We start from the raw sequence: 14,500 nt of genomic DNA on the forward strand, positions 1-14,500 counted from the left end.
CATTCGTGCAGGTAGGAGCTCCCTTTCTGGAGGTCGTGGTGAGGAAGTTTGATGACGTCTATAAAAAGGGAAGCGAGGAAAACCAAGATGGCGGCATAGGTAAACACCGGAGATTGCTGCCTCGCACAACCACTTCAAGAATACAACTAAAAGACGGAACGGACATCATCCAGAACCACAGGAAGGCTGGCTGAGTGGAAATTCTACAACTAGAAGGAAAGGGAAAAGCATACCGAGACTCAGAGGAGGTGTGGTGTGGAAGTAAAGTACAGAGGTACAGAGGCACAAGTGGAGAGGGCTGGCCGCTGAGGACATGGTTGTCTTTTTCAATCAGGAGGGAGTCTCAACCTCTGAGCTCCATTTCCGGGCGAGTCTCTGGGGACCCAGACTCATACCGGAGAAACTGGACTGTCTGGCATTAGTCAGAACTCGAGGGCAGCTTTCTCTTGGAGGTGCTTGCAACAATTTCCCGGACACTGAGAAGCGGGGCCTCTGAGGGCAGCCATAGCTGCTTGCTCCGCACTGTTGATCCCCTGGGACCCCGCCCCGCCCAAGCCGTGCCAGGAGGCTTTTGCTTATGAAAGGCGTGGCCCTTTGCAATCTGAAAATTACGTAACAAACTGCAGCTGGCACAAGGCCCCAGGCAACTCGCATTGCTTCACAGCTGGCTCCTGCTAGGTAGCCTCAGGCAGAGGCTAGATTAGCACCTCCTTAGAGATCCAGGATCCAGTGTGCCTGGTGGTCAGAGTGGGACCATCCAGATTGCAGCTCCTCAGATCCATAAAGGACACACTCAGGGGCCAGACTCAGTGAGCACCAAAGCCCCACTGAAGCAAGTCTTGCCCTGGAGGGGTGTCTCCAGCATAGAAGTTCTCCCACTGCAGACACAGCTGATTCTCAACCAATTGGCCTGGAGGTCAATCCCTCCCAGTATTACCTACAACAATCAAGGTTTAACTACAACAAGACTGCGCACAAAGCCCACAAAGGGGTGCACCAAAAGTGTCCACCTCAGGTAATTGGGGAGGCTGAGCCACTGGGCACTATAGAACACCTAGCACAGAAAGCCACTCTATCAACACAGGGAAGCAGCCAAAATGCAGAGACAAAGAAACAGGTCACAAATGACAGAAATGGAGGAAATCAAACTACTAGATATAGAGTTCAAAACCACGCTCTTAAAGTTTTTCAAGAACTTTCTAGAAACTGCCGATAAATTTAGTAAGACCCTCAAACAGTCTGGTGAGACCGCCGATAAATGTAGTGAGACCCTCAAGAAAACTAGTGAGACCCTCGAGGTTATGAAAAAGGACCAACTAGAAATTAAGCATACACTGACTGAAGTAAAGGATATTATGCAGAGTTCCCACAGCAGACCAGAGGCTCACAAGAATCAAGTCAAAAATTTGAAATACGAAGAAGCAAAAAACACCAAACCGGAGAAGCAAAATGAAAAAAAATCCAAAAATACGAAGACAGTGTAAGGAGCCTCTGGGACAGCTTCAAGCGTACCAACATCAGAATTATAGGGGTGCCAGAACAAGAGAGAGAGCAAGATATTGCAAACCTATTTGAAGAAAGAATGACAGAAAACTTCCCCTACCTGGTGAAAGAAATAGACTTACAAGTCCAGGAAGTGCAGAGAACCCCAAACAAAAGGAATCCAAAGAGGACTGACTACACAAAGACATATCATAATTAAAATGCCAAGAGCAAAAGACAAAGAGAGAATCTTAAAAGCAGCAAGAGAAAGAAAATCAGTTACCTACAAGGGAATACCAGTACGACTGTCAGCTGATTTCTCAACAGAAACTTTGCAGGCCAGAAGAGAGTGGAAAGAAGTATTCAAAGTGATGAATGCCAAAAACATACAACCAAGATTACTTTATCCAGCAAAGCTACCATTCAGAATTGAAGGTCAAATAAAAAGCTTCACAGATAAGGAAAAGCTAAAGGAGTTAATCACCACCAAACCAGTAGTATATGAAATGCTGGAAGGTATCCTTTAAGAAGAAGAAGGAGAAGGAGAAGGAGGAGGAGGAGGAGGAGGAGGAGGGGGAGGGGGAGGGGGAGGAGGAGGAGGGGGAGGAGGAGGGGAAGGAGGAGAAGGAGAAGGAGAAAGAAGGAGAAGGTACAAATTATGAACAGCAAATACACATCTATCAACAAGTGAATCTAAAAATCAAGTGAATAAATAATCTGATGAACAGAATAAACTGGTGATTGTAATAGAATCAGGGCCACAGAAAGGGAGTCGACTGACTATCCTTGGGGGGAAGCGGGAAGAGACTGGACAAAAATCATGCATCTATGAATGAGGACAGTGGTGGTTGGGGAGGGCGGAGGGCGGGAGGGGAACCAGGTGGAGGGAAGCTATGGGGGGGGGGGAAGAGGAACATCTGTAATCTGAACAATAAAGATTTAATTTTTTTTAACAAAAAAGGGAAGCAAGGGCAAAGAATATGACAACCTTGTTCACCGTCATTGTCCATTTGTATGACTTTCATGTGGCTCAGTCTCTCCTCGTATTCAACATTTTGGAAAAACTTACTGGGAATTTCACTGAGAAAGATATGGAACTGATCCTATTAATGCTGAGAAATTTGGGCTTTTCATTGAGAAAAGATGATGTTTTGTCCCTAGAAATGATCAAAGAGACCCAGGCCAAAGCCATCGGGGCAGGCGGCAAGTTCCAGGGCAAGACCAGGTACGATTGGTCACTCAGTCTGCCTCCTAAGTGCCTATATCCGCAGAAGCTGACCAGCACAGAGAAATAAGTGATGTAAGTGCTATGTTTCATTTGCTAGTAATCTGTTATCTTCTGCTTCTGTGATTTGATTTTTTAATCTTTAAAACTATAGGCCTGGTGCACGGATTCGGCTCTCCGAAATACCCCAAGGGGTCCCAGATTGTGAGAGGGACCCCACTGGTGCACGATCAAGGCCATGGAGCGTCCATGGGAGGGCTCCAGGGCATTTCGGGCTGTCTGGCCCAGTCGGGATCACCTGGACCCGCGAAGCAAGCTAACCTACCAGTCAGTGCTGCTGCCCTCTGGTGGTCAGTGCGCGTCATAGCGACTGGTCGAACAATTAGGGACAATTAGCATGTTAGGCTTTTATATGTATTGACTAGAGGCCTCATACATGGGATTCGTGTATTGGTGGGGTGGCATGGCCTGCAGGGACCTGCCCAGTGTGGAAGCGCCACTCATCTTGGTCAGTCTAGCGGCACTCCCACTGTGGTAGCACACTGACCACCAGGCAGCAACTCCTACATTGAGCGTCTGCCCCCTGGTGGTCAGTGAGCATCATAGCAACTGGTCAACTGGTCATCGTTCTGGTCATTCTGCCATTCGGTCGCTGGGCTTTTATTATATAGGATGTGAACAAGCCTTGTTTCATTACTAAGAATTAGGATATTTTGTGACTTCAAGAACTGATTTATTTAACACTCATCTATTCAAAACATGTTCACTGAGGAAGGCCATGTGGTTCGGGGCTCAGGTGTCAGCGTACCTGGACTTCTGCTCAGCCCCTGGACAGCAATGTGACCTGAGTCTTCCAAACCTCAGTTTCCCCTTCTAGGAAGCAGGGCTTGGCATGTCTCCTGCCTCGTTTCCTTTTCTGCAGGTCAGAGATAGGGGAGGGCAGGGGAGCCCCTAGGGCTGTGTGAGAAACAGGAAAAGGGTTCATGTGGGACCCACAGGGGAGCAGGGCAGGGGCCGTTGCAAGGACTTGGGCTTTTATCCTGGAGGCACCTGAAGGGTTCTGAGTGGGAAAATGGCACGGGAAGTCTTCTTGCTAAGGGTCCCTTTCGCTACAATGTAGAAGATGGAGGTAGTCAGGCAGGTATACCCCCCTTCAGGGTTTGGAGATGGCGGTGGGAGGATTAGCTCAGTTGCAGTGGGTGTGGGTGTGGGAGTGAGGACTGACCAGGTGGGGTATGGGTGGGACGGGAGGCCAGGGTCAGCCCATGTCCTCAGCTTGGGCCTTCAGGGGACAGGAGGACATGCAGGAGACCCAGGCTCAAAGGGAAGCTGGGCTCTTTTCTGAATCCCGTGATATTCACTGGTAGGAGTTATGATCTGAGCCCCTGAGGAGGTCCTGAGGCCCTGAGGTGGGAAGCCTCAGGGTTAGAAACACGAACATTCAGACATTTGAAAGGAAGAGCGGGAGGAAGGTCACTGGAGACAGGCCACAGTGGTCCAGAGAAGCTTCCTTGTATTGAATGCCCAGAGGTCCGGTTTAAAACACAGAAGTCGGCCTGGCCAACATGGGTCAGTGGTTGAGCCTGGATCTATGAACCAGGAGGTTGTGGTTTGATTCCCGGTCAGGGTACATGCCCGGTTGCAGGCTCCATCCCCAGTGTGGGGCGTGCAAGAGACAGTGAGCAATTATTCTCTCCCATCATTGATGTTTCTCTCCTTCCTCTTTCCTCTTTGAAATCAATAATGTGTGTGTGTGTGTGTGTGTGTGTGTGTGTGTATTTTTGGTTTGTTTTAATCCTCACCCAAGTATATTTTTCTATTGACTTTTTAGAGAGAGTGGAAGAGAAAGGGAAAGACAGAGAGAAACATCAGTGTGAGAGACACACATCAATTGGTTGCCTGTTGCACATGCCCCGACCAGGGCCTGGGCCAGGGAGGAGCCTGCAGCCTAGGTACCCCCTTGACTGGAATTGGACCCAGGACCTTTCAGTCCACAGGCTGACATTCTGTCCACCGAGCCAAACCGACTAGGGCAATAAAAATATGTTTTTTAAAATAAATAAATTTTAAAAAAAAAACAAACAGAAGTCAGCAGAGACTGGAAGTACTCTCCTGGTTGCCTAGGGCTGGCAGGTTGTGGGAATCAGGGCATGGCTTTTAATATGTGTTTGGAGCTTCTTTTTGGTGAGCTATGAAAACGTTCTAAAATTGTGGCGATGGATGCACAACCTTAAATATACTCAGTGTACACTTTGAATGGGTGTTTGGTGGTTCATGAATTATATCATTTAAAAGTCAACATTTGGAGGAATCTCAGAAAGGGGTATGTGGGAAGTCTCTGTACTATTCTTGCAACTTTTCTCTCAGTATGACATTATTTTAGATTAAAAGTTAAAGAAATGAAAAGGCCAGGAGTGGGGGGAAGGAATGGCAACTGTCGTGGAGAGGAGGGGTGACTCAGAGCACAGGGTCAGGAGGGAGGAGCACATGTGGAGGGATCAGTGGGAGGAGTTGCGGGGGGTGGGGGGGAGCAGGAGAGGCAACCAGAGATCTGTGGGTAGTGGTCAAGGCCCTGGTGGAGGTCCGATGCCAGATTTATGTTAAATTACTGCAGAGGCTGGAGTGGGGATGGTCTGCCTGAGACCATGAGGTTTACCAGCAGTGATGGCCACGGGCAGAGTTGGTTTATTTCTTCCCACATTGAAGGTCGGTTATCTAGACAATTTGAAATGATGGCTTTCTCTTTCTTTTGTTTATATTTTTAGGATTCGCTCTATGCTGGAAACGATGTTGGTCCTGAAGAGCGATGACATGCGGAGGACTCTGGGCTTTGACCCTGAGCCTGTAGAGAAACTGAGGAAATTGCAAAGAGCTTTGGGGAGTCACTTTTACTCCCAGTGCTTTGAGTTCCCTGGGGACGTGGACCCACCGTGGACGTCTGGGAGGTAGTTGGGGCTGTGAGTCAGGGGCCCAGCCTGGTCAGCAAGAGTTCCGAGGGATCGAATGGCGACTGCGTTTCTGTGGTGAGACCCTGTGAGTGGCCCGTGTGCAGGGGCGTCCCTGTGAGTTAGGCATCCCCCACACTTAGCCTGTGGTGCTGGACTCGGCTGTGCAGCAGAATCATCAGAGAACTCTTTGATCACTTTGGAAGAGGGCCCACCAGGACCAGAGGCGTTAGCCTAGGAGGAGAGGGGACTTGTCTCTTTAACCTCCACAGGTTTTTACGTGGGGCCACAGCTGAGACCCACTGCCTCTCCAGTCAGGGCGAGGACTCTGTAACTTCCTTTTTATTTTTTAAGAGAATCATTTCATATATATATATAAAAATTTAATTATTATATATAAATTTATAAATTATAATATATAAATTTAATTATTTATCTGTTTGTTTTTCAACATCATTTTTTTAAAATTCTCATTCGAGGGTATTTTCCATTGAATTTTAGAGAGAGTGGAAGAGAGAGGGAAAGATAGAGAGACATATCGATGTGGCAGAAACACACTGCACTCGCCCTGGAGCCTGCCACCGAGGTATGTGCCCTTGCCCGGAATCGAACACAGAACCCTTCAGTCTACAGCAGCGGTTCTCAACCTGTGGGTCTCGACCCCTTGGGAGGTCAAAAGACCTTTTTACAGGGGTCGCCTAAGACCATCCTGCATATCAGATATTTACATTACGATTCGTAAAAGTAGCAACATTACAGTTGTGAAAATAATTTTTTTTTTTTGCTAGCATTTTTTTTTTATTATTATTCGTTAAGGTATTAGAAATGTGTCCTCATCCCCCCCTTTAACCCCCAACCTCCCCCCCACACACAAACTCATGCTCCCATCCCCACGTTGTCCATGTCCATTGGTTTGGCTTATATACATGTATACAAGTCCTTCTGTTGATCTCTTCCCCTTACCCCCGCCCTCCCCTACTTTCCTTCTGGAGATTGATAGCCTGATCGCTGTTTCTCAGTCTTTGGGTCTGTCCTTTTTCATCAGTCTATGTTGTTCTCTATAATCCACAAATGAGTGAGATCATGTGGTATTTATCTTTCTCTGACTGGCTTATTTCACTTAGCATAATGCTCTCCAGTTCCATCCATGCTGTTGCAAAAGGCAAGAGTTCCTTTTTTTTACCGCAGCATAGTATTCCAATGTGTATATGTACCACAGTTTTCTAATCCACTCATCTGCTGATGGGCACTTAGGCTGTTTCCAAATCTTAGCTATGGTGAATTGTGCTGCTATGAACATAGGGGTGCATATATCCTTTCTAATTGGCGTTTCTGGTTTCTTGGGATATATTCCTAGGAGTGGGATCACAGGGTCAAATGGGAGTTCCATTTTTAGTCTTCTGAGGTAGCTCCATACTGTTCTCCACAGTGGCTGCACCAGTCTGCATTCCCACCAGCAGTGCAGAAGGGTTCCTTTTTCTCCACATCCTCTCCAACACTTGTTGTTTGTTGGTTTGTTGATGATAGCCATTCTGACAGGTGTGAGATGATAACGCATTGTCGTTTTGATTTGCATCTCTCGTATAATTAGTGACTTTGAGCAGGTTTTCATATGTCTTTCTGCCTTCTGTATGTCCTCTTTCGAAAAGTGTCTATCTAGGTCCGTTGCCCATTTTTTTATTGGATTGTTTATCTTCCTTTTGTTAAGTTTCATGAGATCCCTGTATATGTTGGAAATTAAACCCTTATCAGCGGTATCATTGGTAAATATGTTCTCCCATGTAGTGGGTCTTCTTGTTGTTTTTTTGATGGTTTCCTTTGCTGTGCAAAAGCTTTTTATTTTGATGTAGTCCCATTTGTTTATTTTCTCTTTAGTTTCCATTGCCCTAGGAGCATTATCAGAGAAGAAATTTCTTCGGCATATGTTTGCGATTTCGCTGCCTGTGGATTCCTCTAGTATTTTTATGGTTTCCCGTCTTACGTTTAAGTCTTTTATCCATTTTGAGTTTATTTTTGTGTATGGTGTGAGTTGGTGATCTAGTTTCATCCTTTTGCATGTATCTGTCCAATTTTCCCAACACCATTTATTGAAAAGACTGTCTTGACTCCATTGTATGCTCTTGCCTCCTTTGTCGAATATTAATTGGGCATAGTGGTTTGGGTCGATTTCTGGGGTCTCTATTCTATTCCATTGATCTATATGTCTGTTCTTGTGCCAGTACCAAGCTGTTTTAAGAACAGTGGCTTTGTAATACAGTTTGATATCTGGTATTGAGATCCCACCTACTTTGTGTTTTCTCAGGATTGCTGCAGCTATTCGGGGTCTTTTTTTATTCCAGATGAATTTTTGGAACGTTTGTTCTAGATTTGTGAAATATGCCGTTGGTAATTTAATGGGGATTGCATTGAATCTATAAATTGCTTTGGGTAGTATGGACATTTTGATGATGTTGATTCTACCAATCCATGAACACGGTATATTCTTCCATCTGTTTATGTCTTCCTCTATCTCTTTTTTCGGTGTCCTGTAGTTTTCAGCATATAAGTCTTTTACCTCCTTAGTTAAGTTTATTCCTAGGTATTTTAATTTTTTTGGTGCAATGGTAAATGGGATTGCTTCTGTAGTTTCACTTTCTGTAAGTTCACTATTGGTGTAAAGAAATGCCATGGATTTCTTAGCATTAATTTTGTATCCTGCTACATTGCCGAATTCATTTATTAAGTCTAATAATTTTTTGATGGAGTCTTTAGGGTTCTGTATGTACAGTATCATGTCATCTGCAAATAAGGACAGTTTTACTTCTTCTTTTCCAATCTGGATGCCTTTTATTTCTTCTTCGTGTCTGATCGCAATGGCTAGTACTTCCAGTACTATGTTGAACAGGAGTGGTGAGAGGGGGCATCCCTGTCTTGTTCCTGTTTTTAGGGGGAATGGTTTTAGTTTTTGCCCATTGATTATGATGTTGGCTGTGGGTTTGTCATATATGGCTTTTATTATGTTGAGGTATGATCCCTCAATTCCTATCTTGCTGAGAGTTTTTATCAAGAAAGGGTGTTGGATTTTGTCAAATGCTTTTTCCGCATCAATTGATATGACTATGTGGTTTTTTTCTCTCAATTTGTTTATGTGATGTATCACGTTTATTGATTTGCGGATATTGTACCATCCTTGCATCCCTGGGATAAATCCTACTTGGTCATGGTGTATGATCTTTTTGATGTACTGCTGGATCCGATTTGCTAGGATTTTGTTGAGGATTTTGGCATCTATGTTCATGAGGGATATTGGCCTATAATTCTCTTTCATTGTATTGTCTTTATCTGGTTTTGGGATTAGGGTGATGTTGGCTTCATAGAATGAGCTGGGAAGTGTTCCTTCCTCTTGGATCTTTCGACATAGTCTGAGGAGGATAGGTTTTAGGTCTTCCTTGAATGTTTGGTAAAACTCCCCTGTGAAGCCATCTGGCCCCGGGCTTTTGTTTGCTGGAAGCTTTTTGATTACTGCTTCGATTTCCTCCATAGTTATTGGCCTATTGAGATTTTTAGATTCTTCCTGGTTAAGTTTTGGAAGGTTGTATTTATCTAGGAATATGTCCATTTCCTCCAGGTTGTCTAGTGTGTTGGAGTAGAGTTGTTCATAGTATTTTCTAACAATCCTTTGTATTTCTATGGGGTCTGTTGTTATTTCTCCTCTTTCATTTCTGATTTTGTTTATTTGGGTCCTCTCTCTTTGTTTCTTGGTGAGCCTGGCTAGAGGTGTATCAATCTTGTTTATCCTTTCAAAGAACCAGCTCTTGGTTTTGTTGATCTTTTGTATTGTTTTTTGGGTCTCTATGTCGTTTATCTCCGCTCTGATCTTTGTTATTTCCTTCCTTCTGCTTACAGTGGGCTTTTTTTTGTTGCTCTCTTTCTAATTCTTCGAGTTGTAGAGTTAGGTCATTTATTCTCATTGTTTCTTGTTTCTTGCAGTAGGCTTGTAGAGCTATGAACTTCCCTCTCAAGACTGCTTTTGCTGTGTCCCATAGGTTTTGGATTGTTGTGTTTTCATTGTCATTCGTTGCCATGATGTTTTTTATTTCTTCTTTGATCTCACTGGTGACCCAGTCGTTGTTTAATAGCATGCTATTTAGTCTCCATGTGTTTGATTTTTTTGGATTGTTTTTGTTGTAGTTGATTTCCAGTTTTATGCCTTTGTGGTCTGAGAAGATACTTGATATGATTTGAATTTTCTTGAATTTGAAGAGACTTTGTCTGTGACCCAATATATGGTCTATCTTTGAAGATGACAAATGTGCACCTGAGGAGAATGTATATTCTGTGGCTTTGGGGTGAAATGTTCTGAAGATGTCAATTAATTCCATCTGATCTAGTGAGTCATTTAGGATTGATGTTTCTTTGCTGAGTTTCTGTTTAGAGGATTTGTCCAGTGGCGATAATGGGGTGTTAAGGTCCCCTACTATGATTGTATTGCTGTCAATCTCTCCCTTGATCTTCTCCAGAAGATTTCTTACGTATTTGGGTGCTCCTATATTGGGTGCATATATATTTACCAGGGTTATTTCTTCTTGTTGGACTGCTCCCTTTAGTATTATGAAGTGGCCTTCTTGATCTCTTTTTATGTCCTTCACTTTGAGATCTAATTTGTCAGATATAAGTATTGCTACCCCGGCTTTTTTTTCACTTCCGTTGGCCTGAAAAACCTTTTTCCATCCCTTCACCATCAGTCTGTGTGCGTCTTTTTTTCTGAGGTGGGTTTCCTGTAGACAGCAGATATATGGGTCATGTTTTCTTATCCACTCATTTACCCTATGCCTTTTGACTGGGGAATTTAATCCATTTACATTTAAAGTTATTATTGATAGAAACTTGTTAGTCGCCATTTTTGTTCTTTACCGCTGCGTTCCTTCTTTGTTTCCTGTTTTTTCTATTTACAGCAGACCCTTTAGCATTTCTTGCATTGCTGGTTTGGTTGTAATAAACTCCCGTAGACCATTTTTGTCTGTGAAGCTCCTGATTTGACCCTCAATTTTGATTGATAGCCTTGCTGGGTATAGTATTCTTGGATTCAGACCCTTCCTTTGCATGACTTTGTATATTTCATTCCATTCCCTTCTTGCCTGATGTGTTTCTGTTGAGAAATCGGTCGCTAGTCTGATGGGGGATCCTTTGTAGGTAACTTTCTGTCTGTCTCTGGCTGCTTTTAAGATTCTTGCTTTGTCGTTGGTGTTTGCCAATTTAATTATTATGTGCCTTGGTGTCGGTCTTTTCGGGTTCATTTTGTTTGGGACTGTGTGAGCTTCTTGGATTTGTGTGAGTTTTTTCCTCCCTATATCAGGGAAATTTTCTGTTACTATTTTTTCAAACAGGTTTTCTATTCCTTGCTCAGTTTCCTCTCCTTCTGGCACCCCTATTATTCGGATGTTGTTTCGTTTAGCATTGTCCCAGAGTTCTCTTAGGCTCTCTTCCTGCTTTTTAATTTTTTTTTCTAGAAGCTGTTCTGTTTGGGTATTTTTTTCTACCTTGTCTTCTAGCTCGCTGATACGGCCCTCTGCTTCTTCTAGTCTACTGTTGATGCTTTCTATTGAGTTCTTTATGGCAGTGATGTCGTTTTTCATTTCTTCTTGGTTTCTCTTCATTTCCTCTTGGTTCTTCTTCATTTCCTCTCGGTTCCTACACATATTGTTGAATTGGTCTTCCATTCTTTTCATCCACCTTATGACCATTACTCTGAATTCTTTCTCTGACAGGTTGTTTGCCTCCATTGCCTCTATTTCATTTACTTCCTTTTCTGATGATGCCTGTTTTTCTTTCATATTTGGGTTGGTTCTTTGTTTCACCATGATTTCTCTTCTCAAGGTGTTTGGTTATGTAGATCTCTCTCTGTTGAGCTGATTCAAAGGCACAAAATACAACACAACAAGGCACAACGTACAAGGCACCAAACTAAATGCATTCACGATATTAATAACCCCAAATAAAGGTGACCCCCCCGAGCGAAGAGAATTAGGGGATAAAGAAGAAAAAAGAGAAAAATATTAGAGAGAAAAATAAAAAACAAAAAGGAGTGCCGAAATGAGATTGGGAAAAGGGAGAGAAAAAAAAACACACAAAAAGACCAAAACAAAAAAAAAAACAAAAAACAACAACAACAACAAAAACAAAAAAAAAATTAAGAGAATGAAATAGAGGTGGGGAAGAGGCTATTTGTATGGGGAGAGCGAGGGATTGGAAATTAGATATATAAGTAGGGTGAAATTTAGACAGTGGGTAGAAAGAAGGAATAGGGAAAATCCAAAGCAGGAATAGGGTAAGAGAAACAGGACAACAAAAGGGGAAAAGTGAGGAAGAGAGTTTTGGCTTAAGGGTAAATGTGAGATAGAAAGAAATGATGCTAAAGGAACAATGAAAATAGAGTGTAGAACACTAATCCCAAAATAAAATAAAGAAAAATAATAAAAAAAAAGTAATAAAAAATAAAATGACCCTTGAAAAAATGGTAAAAGGATAGCAATAATACTGGTTAAAAAATGTAGTAATTAAAAAGGTAAAATCAGGTGATGAAAAAAATAAAAAATAAATAAATAAATAAAATAGGTTCTTAATGAAATGGTGAAAAAAGAATTAAAAAGTATATATATATAAAAATATTCGGAAGTGAAGGTGCTTCAGATCTTCCACTCTTCTTTTTGGCACGCCTCAGTCCTGCCAGGCATTCAGGGGAGTGTTGAACTTCCCTGCGATACACTGTCCCTCCGTGCAGTAAACCACAGACCTGATTTTAAGGCAGGTTGTATTTTTTTACCAGACTGCCTTTATTTGTGATCGCAAAAGAGACAGTTCGTGGCTCTGCCTCTGGGTGGCAGTGTGTCTGGATTTACCTCCGAGGCTCTAAGTCCTCTCTATCAGTAGGGTTTTGTCCTCTATGGTATTTGGAACTGATTTGGGAAAGACCACTGCCCAGAGCTGGTTCCTTGCCACTGTCCGCTGTTTCCCAGGCTCCCCAAAAAGAACTTTCCCCTACAGGCTCTGCGAATGACCCCAACTGGGGAATCCCATGTGCTGGGTTTAATAATCAAATGCACGGATCTAAGGGGAACTGTAACAAGAGCCTGATAGTTGTGCGAATTCGCAAGCCTCCACCTTCCAGGTCTGCGCACAGTCTCCGCGCGCAGTCTCCGCGCGCCCACTCGCCCCTGGCACCAAGCAGCCAGCAGATTGGCAAAGTCCAAGGCTGCTCCTTTACATCCAGTCCAGCTATGGGCTCATTTTTCGCGTTCCCTTCTGCCAGCAGCCCTGTGGGGCCCCTTCCCCACTCGCGGGTCACGCTGGTCCCAACGGCTGCGGACTCTGTGGGGCGCAGATTCCGCCCCGCGCGCGCGAGCTCGGTCCTCCCTCCAACCCGAACTGCAAACCGCACCTTTAGGGGATGTCCAACCTTTCCGTGAGAAGAAGCAGTGCTCGTCTGAGTTCACGCAGTCACGCTGCTTGAGATCCCTTGTTTCCAGGTTAGTAGCTGGTTTCTGGATGCCGGCAACAACCACCCAAGATGGCGCAGTCTCCGCTGCTTAGCTGGCGCACCAGGAGAGGCTTCAGCCGAAGTCTCCAACCGTCCTTTTTTTCCCTGGGGGGTTCTCAGTCTTTCCTAGCTGCAGACAATCTCTCAGCTGAAGATCCTCTACCTATTCGGGCTGAATGTTACCCGTTTCAGCTGCTCACCCTTATCTGCTCCAGGACAAGGCACAGGACACGTCCGCTTATACCTCCGCCATTTTCCTGTTCCTGTGAAAATAATTTTATGGTTGGGTCACAGCATGAGGAACTGTATTTCAAGGGCTAGATGGTTGACAACCACTGGTCTACAGGATGACGCTCTATCCACTGAGCCAAACCAGGTAGGGCTTTAATATATATTTTTATTGGTTTCAGAGAGGAAGGGAGAAGGGAGGGGAGAGAGAGAGAAACATCAGTAAGAGAATCATTGATTGGCTGCCTCCTGCATACTGCACACTGGTGATTAAAGCCCACAACTGGGGCATGTGCCCTGACCTGGAATCAAACCATGACCACCTGGCTCATAGGTTGATGCTCAACCACTGAGCCAGGCCAACTAGGGTCAGGTGCCAGTGAAAATTCTTGTATAAATAAAAAAAAAATGTATTGCTGGTTTAGTTCTCTTCAAGGTATTCTCTGAAAGTATTGGGAAATTTGGTAAGAATTTAGAAGTTAAAATTTGAAAATTACCTTCTAATATCTAATGGAACCCATTATTTCTTTAAATCCTATCCCAGGGATATGCTTACTGATTTGAGAGAGAGCGAGAGAGAGAATCGTTGATGTTAGAGAAAAGCATCAGTTGGTTGCCTCTCATATGCACCTCCACTGGGGGCTGAACGCCCAACCCAGGTATGTGCCCTGACTGGGAATTGAACCCACAGCCTTTCCATGTACACAATGATGACCAAACCAACTGAGCCACCCCAGCCTGGTCATGGAACCAATTTTTAGAAAAGAAAACCTTGTATTACTCCTAGATTTCTGCATATCCAAGGTCCAAAATACAGCTAAGTCAGTGGGTCTTCATGGAACACCTTGATGACTTTGAGTGGGTTAAATGAGATATAATGTATGCAACATGCTCATCTCTGTGCCAGGCGGGCACTCACTCTTTTGTAGTTTCAGCCAGCCTCATCCTGTTTTCTGTGTCATTGTTATGTATTTTCCTTAAAAGAGCTCTGGGTTCATAAATTTTGCATCATTTCTCTGAAATGCTGGCCCTAAAAATTGGGAGCAGAGAGTTTAAAACTTTAGCATACACTTGATATCTCATCAGCATAAGCTCATAAATTCA

This window comes from Myotis nattereri, assembly GCF_964212035.1.
Source record: "Myotis nattereri genome assembly, chromosome: 1".
NCBI classification, from domain to species: Eukaryota; Metazoa; Chordata; class Mammalia; order Chiroptera; family Vespertilionidae; genus Myotis; species Myotis nattereri.